The sequence below is a fragment of the Rhinichthys klamathensis genome, unplaced genomic scaffold, assembly GCF_029890125.1.
Source record: "Rhinichthys klamathensis goyatoka isolate OS25496 unplaced genomic scaffold, OSU_Roscu_1.1 h1tg000778l_1, whole genome shotgun sequence".
In the NCBI taxonomy this organism is placed as follows: domain Eukaryota; kingdom Metazoa; phylum Chordata; class Actinopteri; order Cypriniformes; family Leuciscidae; genus Rhinichthys; species Rhinichthys klamathensis.
Window position 1 is genome coordinate 357,760 of NW_026607176.1, and position 8,288 is coordinate 366,047.

Sequence of the window (8,288 nt, forward strand, 5' to 3'; positions counted from 1 at the left end):
CATATAATTTGAGGAAATAAGATTTAATGCGTATTTGGCGGGCTGTCCGGAGGGAGGGCTCCGAGCTCGGAATTCAGCCCGAACCTAACTCCCCCCGTATGTAAGTGATTTTTTTAACTAGGAGTGTGGAGAAGGGGTGGTGGGGGGGATGCTGCAAACTGTCAATGGATCGAGGTAAGACTGTTGAGTCTATATGTACCCTCTTATCATTGATTGCTGATTGCTGTCTACTCGTGTTAATTATCTGAACGTGCTCCTCCCGAACTTAGTTAATAAAACTTCATTTTATTTTTAGGCAATGCAGGTAATTGTAATCACAAAGGAGAAGGAATAGGTCAAGATCTGTTTCATCTGTGATTCAAGACAACATAACCTCACTTAGTCTGGTGCACTTGTTAAACAACCCCAACATGCTGAAAATCCACACAATCTCTCTGAAACGTGAGTCAAGTCAAGTCACCTTTATTTATATAGCGCTTTTATATTGTTGCAGCTCCTCTCTTCCCAGTCTGCCAGTGACGCTCTGGGTGTTTCTCTAACGGAAAGCTGCAGATCTCGTCATCAAGCTTCGCTGAAGGCCATGAGGTTCAGGGGTGGCAATGATCTCAGTCCGTGTTACTTTGGAAACCAAAAGACAATTTCGTTATAATCTGAGGTAAATAGAAATGATGGTGGTAACTTTACTTAAGCCTGTGTTTACACTCGCTGGCCACTGTATTAGGTCCACACTGCTAGTGGCGGGTCAGACACCGCTTTGCCTTCAGAACTGCCTCAATTCTTCATGGCAGAGATTCAACAAACACTCCTCTCAGATTCTGGTCCATATTGTCATGATATCACCAGTTGCTGCAGATTTATCAGCTGCACATCCATGATGTGAGTCTCCTGTTCCTCCACAGCCCACGAGATCTGCCGACCGAGGAGACGTTTGAGTTTAGGGAACTCACTGTCATGTTCAAGAAACCAGTTCGAGAGGGTTTGAGCTTGATGGTCCAGTGTGGTCATAAAGGGAAGGTCATGGTCAGCAATACTCAGGTCTGGTAAAGAGGCCTAAAGTGAGCCCAGAAAACCCCAGTACACCCGCAGAAGCCTGAACCGCTGACACGGGGAAAGATGACCCACGCTTCATGTTGTTCACTCCTGATTCTGACCCTTCGTCTGAATCTTGCAGCAGAAACCCAGACTCAGCCGACCAGTGTTCCCAGTCTCCCGTTGTCCAGATTCTATGAGTCCGTGTGAATTATAGCCTTAGTCTCCTGTCCTCAGGTGTGTGTGTGTGTGTGTGTGTGTGTGTGTGTGTGTGTGTGTGTGTGTGTGTGTGTGTGTGTGTGTGTGTGTGTGTGTGTGTGTGTGTGTGTGTGTGTGTGTGTGTGTAAAAAAACTGCACAGTATTTCCTCAGCTTTAGTTGTTCTATATTTAAACTCTAACAGTTGTATATAGTAGTGTATTTATTGCAATAAAGCAGGGTTCCCACGCTGATGTGACTAACATGATCGTGATCGTCCACTGTGAAAACTACAGTTCCTCTTTCTGGGAACCAGCGACTGTGAAGGAAATCCCTGTAGAGTGTTCTGGAGACACACACACACCTCAAGCATCATATGAGTCAGACTGCAGATCTACATCAGCACCAGTGTTGGGGAAAGTTACTTTGAAAAGTAATGTGTTACAATATTGCGTTACTCCCTTAAAAAGTAACTTATTGCGTTACTTAGTTACTTTTTTTCCACCTGGGCTGGGCTTGTTTTTTTATACCAAAAAAGATATATTTTTGGGCAAATGTAAAGACCCTTTCACACCAAAAGTGAAACAATAAGCCTCAGACTGAAGGAAATGCAGATTTACTCCTGTACAGTTGAGTACAGTAGTGTTCAGTAGAGGGCGCCGCTCAAACAAACCTTTCAGCTGCTGCTGTTCTGGGTAATAGAAGAAGAGGATGCAGGAGAAACAAATTTAACACTTACTTTATCAATAAAAACATATAAAAAAACCTATAGTCATTTTTGCTTATGGTTTAACTGAAAGAAGCAAGTACTTTGGTCAATAAAGATTAAATGCATACAAATGTATGTTTTATTTAACATATTTAGGTATTGGAGGTTTGCATAGTGTTCTGATTCTGCATTTCACTGATTTTATTCATTTTGAGGAATATTGAATCTTTTTTGTGCAAGTGAGATGAGTATATCCACGCTTACATTTAATCTAGAACTATAATAACCATCATATTTACACACAATGCCTCTGCACTTCCATTTGTCTCAACATTAGGACAGAAGAGCAGTCAGTCAATAAAGGGGAAAACAAAGTAACTTGCATTACTTATTAGAAAAAGTAACTCAGATATTTTGTTGTAAATTTTAAAAGTAATGCGTTACTTTACTAGTTACTTGAAAAAGTAATCTGATTACGTAACTCAAGTTACTTGTAATGAGTTACCCCCAACACTGTAGCACACACACTCTTCTGGAAGTGTGTGTGTGTGTGTGTGTGACGCTGCATCTGCTCTTCTTCACAGGACAGGTTCAACAGGTTTCAGAGAAAGTCATGATGGACACTAAAACACACGCACTGAAGAGATCACTCGCATTTGTAATTTCAAGGTCTATTTTTGCTGCATCTAACCCAAAAAAATAAGAGTGTCATGATTCAGTTCTGTTTAATAACTTTGTAAAGTTCATTGGGTATTTAATAATCAATACTCAATAACACAGAGTTGTACAAACATTTAAACTACACATAAGGCAGTTTTTATATCAACTTTTTAATAATAGAAATATGTTTCAACTCCTATTTGTTAGTGAAATATAAACATTTAAACGACGGCAGTAATAGCCTTGTTTTCATGACAGATTTTTTAAAACATAGCCTACATTAAATAATGAACAAATTACGTTAAGAAAAAATATAATGAACAGGTGAAGTAAAAATCAACATGTAATCGCATATATTAATGAGAGCGCTCCTCTCTAGAGTTTATAGTCACGGAAAGGCTTTTCTGAGGATAACGTGGCGTTACGTGACATTATTGTTCTCCAGCTGTTTTATTGACGTTTGAAACACTGATTGATGGATTAAGAGACATGATGGATTTCAGGAAGTTGTTCTGTATCTTTCAACTTTCCTTCTGATGTTCATTGATGTTTATTTGCTGCTGTCACTAGTAGTAAAGAGGAAGAGATGATCGGTTCATCCGTCACACACATTAAACACACAAACACACATTTACTGACTGAATTTACAGATGAAACTGACAGGATTTGGAAACTGAGACTTTGTTTCATATTAAAAGTTTAAAAGAACAAAGATTATTGTGAATGTTTAGTGTCAGGTGCTAGAAATAATGATTCCCTTTCGAACCGTCAGTAGTATTGCGTCTGCTAGACGCGATGGGGAACCAATCCAATCACGCCGTGCTATGTTCAAGCAGAACGACCTGTTCTATGACCGAGCCTGGGACGCCTGGACAAAGGCCCGAGGGCAGAGGGCTAATGGGGCAATAGCGCCCTGATGGGGTTCAATAGGGTCAGAACCCTTAAGAGTAATGGTGGGCTGAGCTCACACAGAGGCCAGCTCCAACTACACAGAAGGATATGTGCCTGAAGCATATGCTAGAGCGATAGCGTCCAGTAGCCATCGGATAATCTTAGCTCCGGGACCGGAAGCCCTTTGGTGCGGCCGACCGAAGCTAACGAAGAGCAGTTCCGACTGTCCGAACTGGACGGAGCGCTCTAAATATGCTCTCAGAGCCCGGACCGGCAGAGCAGGTGTAATTGTTGCTCGTCTTCCGCCGTGGGAAGAGCAGAAAGCGTAATTGCCTGTGCTTTGAACGGGGTTGAAAGCACCTTGGGCACGCCTGGCCCAAACTCCAGCCAGGAGGCGCTACCAGAGAGTGCTTGGAGGCCCCCCACTCGCTTGACTGATGCTAAGGCTAGCAGTAGCGCAGTCTTAAGCGAGAGTGGCTTCAATTCGGCCGATTGTAGCGGTTCGAATGGAGGCCCTTTGAGGGCCTGAGGACCGCTGATAGCTCTCCGGAGGGTACGGTAGGGGGTGTGGCGGGTTGAGCCTCCTCGCTCAGGAAGCGAAGAATCATGTTGCTTTTCCCTAATGACTGGCCGGCCACCGGGGCATGGAGGGCTGCGATGGCCGCCACGTGGACTTTGAGCGTGGATGGGGTACGGCCCGCATCCAGTAGCTCTTGGAGAATGACAGAACCATCGGTACTCCACACAATGCAGGGTCCTGGCTCCAGCTGGAGAACACAGACCACTTAAGAGCGTAGAGGCGTCTCGTGAATGAGGCTCTAGCCGCACAGCGGTGTTCAGGACTCTCGCTGGAGGTCCGTAGGCTCCTGTCGAGGGGCCACACATGGAGGGCCCATAGTTTGGGACGGGGGTGGTGTTTGGAGGCGAAGAGGTCGACCTCTGCCCTCCCGAAAGTACTCCAGATCATTTGAACTGTCTGGGGATGTAGGGTCCCCAGAGGAGGCTTCTGGCTAGCTGTACAGGGTCTCGACCTGAGTCTGTTATGTAGGACACTACCGTCATGTGGTCCGATCGGACTGAGGCGTGGTGACCTGCTAGGTGTGGTAGGAAGGTTTTGAGGGCAGGCGGTTGATATGCAGCCATTTCTCCGTACTCGACAAAGAGCCTGAAGTCGGCTTTCCCTGACACAGACTCCCCAACCCATGCTGGAGGCGTCCGTGGTGACCACCATCGTCCCCTAGACTTGTAAAGGCTGGGGTCTTTCCGAGGGCCAGGGCTCTGGTGCAGCCGTGGTCCACCTTGACGTGGAGGCGATCTGAGCGCCACGTTTCGGTAGGGACCTGGGGTTCCAGCCAGTTCTGCAGCAGACCCAGCAGAAGTACTGTCATGAGGCCTAGCATCCTCTGAGAGGTTCTGAAAGGGTGACGGGCCCCTACTCTGAACGAAGTCGCAAGCCGCTGAATGGTCTGAGCGCGCTCGGTGTCAGCCAAGCCTTCACCCGGCTGAGATCCTCTGACTGGGAAACAGTGAGCTCTTGGCTACGTTGGTTCTGAGTGGCTGAGGAGCACAGATCTGAGAGAGTTCAGAACGAGCCAGTCGTCGAAGTAGTTGAGGATCCGCATTCCCTTCTGCCTCAGGGGGAAAACGCTGCATCCATGCTCTTCTTAAGCGTGCCAGGTGACAGAGACCGTCCAATCGCAGGACTGTATACTGGTAGGCCACCCTTTCGAACACGAACCTCAAGAACAGTCTGTGATGGGGGGCAATCTGGATATAAAAGTATGCATCTTTCAGATCCACTGAGAAAAAACATCTAGCAGACACAATACTCGTTCCCTTATCTCAGGGAACAGAGATTACGTTAGCAACGAGTCGTTTTGTTCACACATCAATGAAAACAGACACATTTCCTATTTGGAGTTAAATACTTTTGGTTGACCTTGTGAGACTAAAGCTTCAAAATGAATGTATTTTACAAGGGGAAAAACATGGTGAAATATATATACACTGGCTTACTTGCGAGTTTTGTCCGTTTCAAACTAAGCGATCCTCACGTGACGCAAACACTGGTGCTAAAGCGGGAAATACGTCACAAGTCAAGTGGGCGGAGCTTAAGGAAATCCTCAATAAAGAACAAAAGCTAATTCTCTGCACAAAATATACTATAACAATATAATATGTACAGATAAAGTTTACAGTGGCTTCTTAAATTAACTAAAAACATTAAAAAGCAAAACACACCTGATGCACTTGTGAGGCTGTCTTGGTTGACACGCCTCTGCAGCATCACGTGGCGGTCGGGTACAGACCTTTGGTCTGGCAGACCGGGGTGGGGGTCCCTCTTTTAAAAAGAAGGGGGACCGGAGGGTGTGTCCTAACTACAGGGGGATCACACTTTTCAGCCTCCCTGGGAAAGTCTATGCCAGGGTACTGGAGAGGAGAATACGGCCGATAGTAGAACCTCGGATTCAGGAGGAACAGTGCGGTTTTCGTCCCGGCCGTGGAACACTGGACCAGCTCTATACCCTATCCAGGGTGCTGGAGGGTGCATGGGAGTTTGCCCAACCAATCCACATGTGCTTTGTGGATTTGGAAAAGGCATTCGACTGTGTCCCTTGTGGCGGGTGCTCCGGGAGTATGGGGTCCGGGGTCCTTTGCTAAGGGCCGTCCGGTCCCTGTACGACCGGAGCAGGAGCTTGGTTCGCATTGCCGGCAGTAAGTCAGACTTGTTCCCGGTACATGTTGGACTCCGGCAGGGCTGCCCTTTATCGCCGGTTCTGTTCATCATTTTTATAGACAGAATTTCTAGGCACAGCCAGGGGCCGGAGGGTGTCCGGTTTGGGGACCACACGATTTCGTCTCTGCTTTTTGCGGATGATGTTGTCGTGTTGGGCCCTTCAGACCAGGACCTCCAGCATGCACTGGGACGGTTTGCAGTCGAGTGTGAATTGGCTGGGATGAAAATCAGCACCTCCAAATCCGAGGCCATGGTTCTCAGTCGGAAAAGGGTGGCTAGCCCACTTCAAGTTGGTGGAGAGTTCCTGCCTCAAGTGGAGGAGTTCAAGTATCTTGGGGTCTTGTTCACGAGCGAGGGAAGGATGGAACGGGAGATTGACAGACGGATCGGTGCAGCTTCTGCAGTAATGCGGTCGATGTACGGGTGTGTCGTGGTGAAGAAGGAGCTGAGCTGCAAGGCGAAGCTCTCGATTTACCGGTCGACCTACGCTCCTACTCTCGCCTATGGTCATGAGCTGTGGGTCATGACTGAAAGGACAAGATCCCGGATACAGGCGGCCCGAAATGAGCTTTCTCCGCAGGGTGGCTTGGCGCTCCCTTAGAGATAGGGTGAGAAGCTCGGTCTCTCGAGAGTAGAGCCGCTGCTCCTCAACATCGAGAGAGGCCAGCTGAGGTGGCTCGGGCATTTGTTCCGGATGCCTCCCCTAGGAAGACCTAGGACACGCTGGAGGGATTATGTCTCCCGGCTGGCCTGGGAACGCCTCGGTGTCCCCCCCGAGGAGCTGGAGGAAGTGTCTGGGGAGAGGGAAGTCTGGCCGTCTCTGCTTAGACTGCTGCCCCCGCGACCCGGCCCCGGATAAGCGGAAGAAGATGGATGGACCTGATGCACAGTCTTTGTTCTCCATTTTCTGTGAGTTTAAAGACCTTGCTGTATTTTGTGTAGTTAATTAAGGGACGGTACACCGCCATCTTGCTGTGGTAAACACGATTTCCCAACTCTTAAATGTTTCTCTTATGCCACATGCAGTGTTGTGCCTGAACGCGTTCATTGAACAATAGTTCATGAACTCGTTCATATTTTGGGCGACCGTGAACTGAACGTACTGTATTACTGCCTGATGAACGTTACGGTGAACGCGTTCATTCTGGTGTCTGTGAACGCACGCTCTCTCAGTTTAATTTCATTCAATAGGGTGCCAGATTTCTATAGAGCCTTCCAGGCGAAAACCCGGCTAAAACACACGTAAACAGGTCTTAATATGTACCGAAAAAAAACACCCAATCTGGCAACATGCGTCATCACGCCGCATGCGTCATCAAGACAAGAAGCAGCATCGTATGATCAGTTTTAAGACAAGGCCAGTGAGGATGGGAAAAATCGCACATTTCTGTGCAAACTTTGCCCGCCGATAAAATAATCGCTGTAGTGGTTGTATATGGGTTGTGGCAATAATTTAAAAAAAATTTGCTCGCAGCAACATATGGAAAAAAATAACTATGAACTAGTTCATTTTTTGGAACCGTGAACTTAGTTCAAAATTGTGAAGTATGAACTATGAACTGAACTAGTTCATTTTAAAATTTGTGAACTGAACTTTGAACTAGTTCATGTAGAAAGTGAACTTTCCCAACCAGGGGCGGAGTGGGAACAAAAAATCTACCGGGAAATTTCGTAGACCACCGGCCCTCGTAGCCGGCAGGGTCGGATTAAGAGGCCCCTGGGCACAATGTCTTGTAGGCCCCCTCTTAGGCAGGCCAACTGTATATTATGTCCAAGGACATTTTAATATGGCATTTACAGTTTTAATGACTTAAAAGGAACTTTGTTGTACTATGCTGGATTAAAGTTCATAAATGGTTGTTCTTTCACATAGGATTTTGTAAAACTATGTTGGGTGGACCTCTGTGCCTCTAGGGGGGTTCGGGGGCATGCTCCCCCGCAAGAAAATTTTGTACATTTTAAGGTTAAATGCATCAATCTCGTGCTCTTTGAGAGATCAAAATTAAGAGCTTCAACCCATGAACTGCTTGTTGAACAAAGAAAAAGCATTGATTTGTACCAGGAC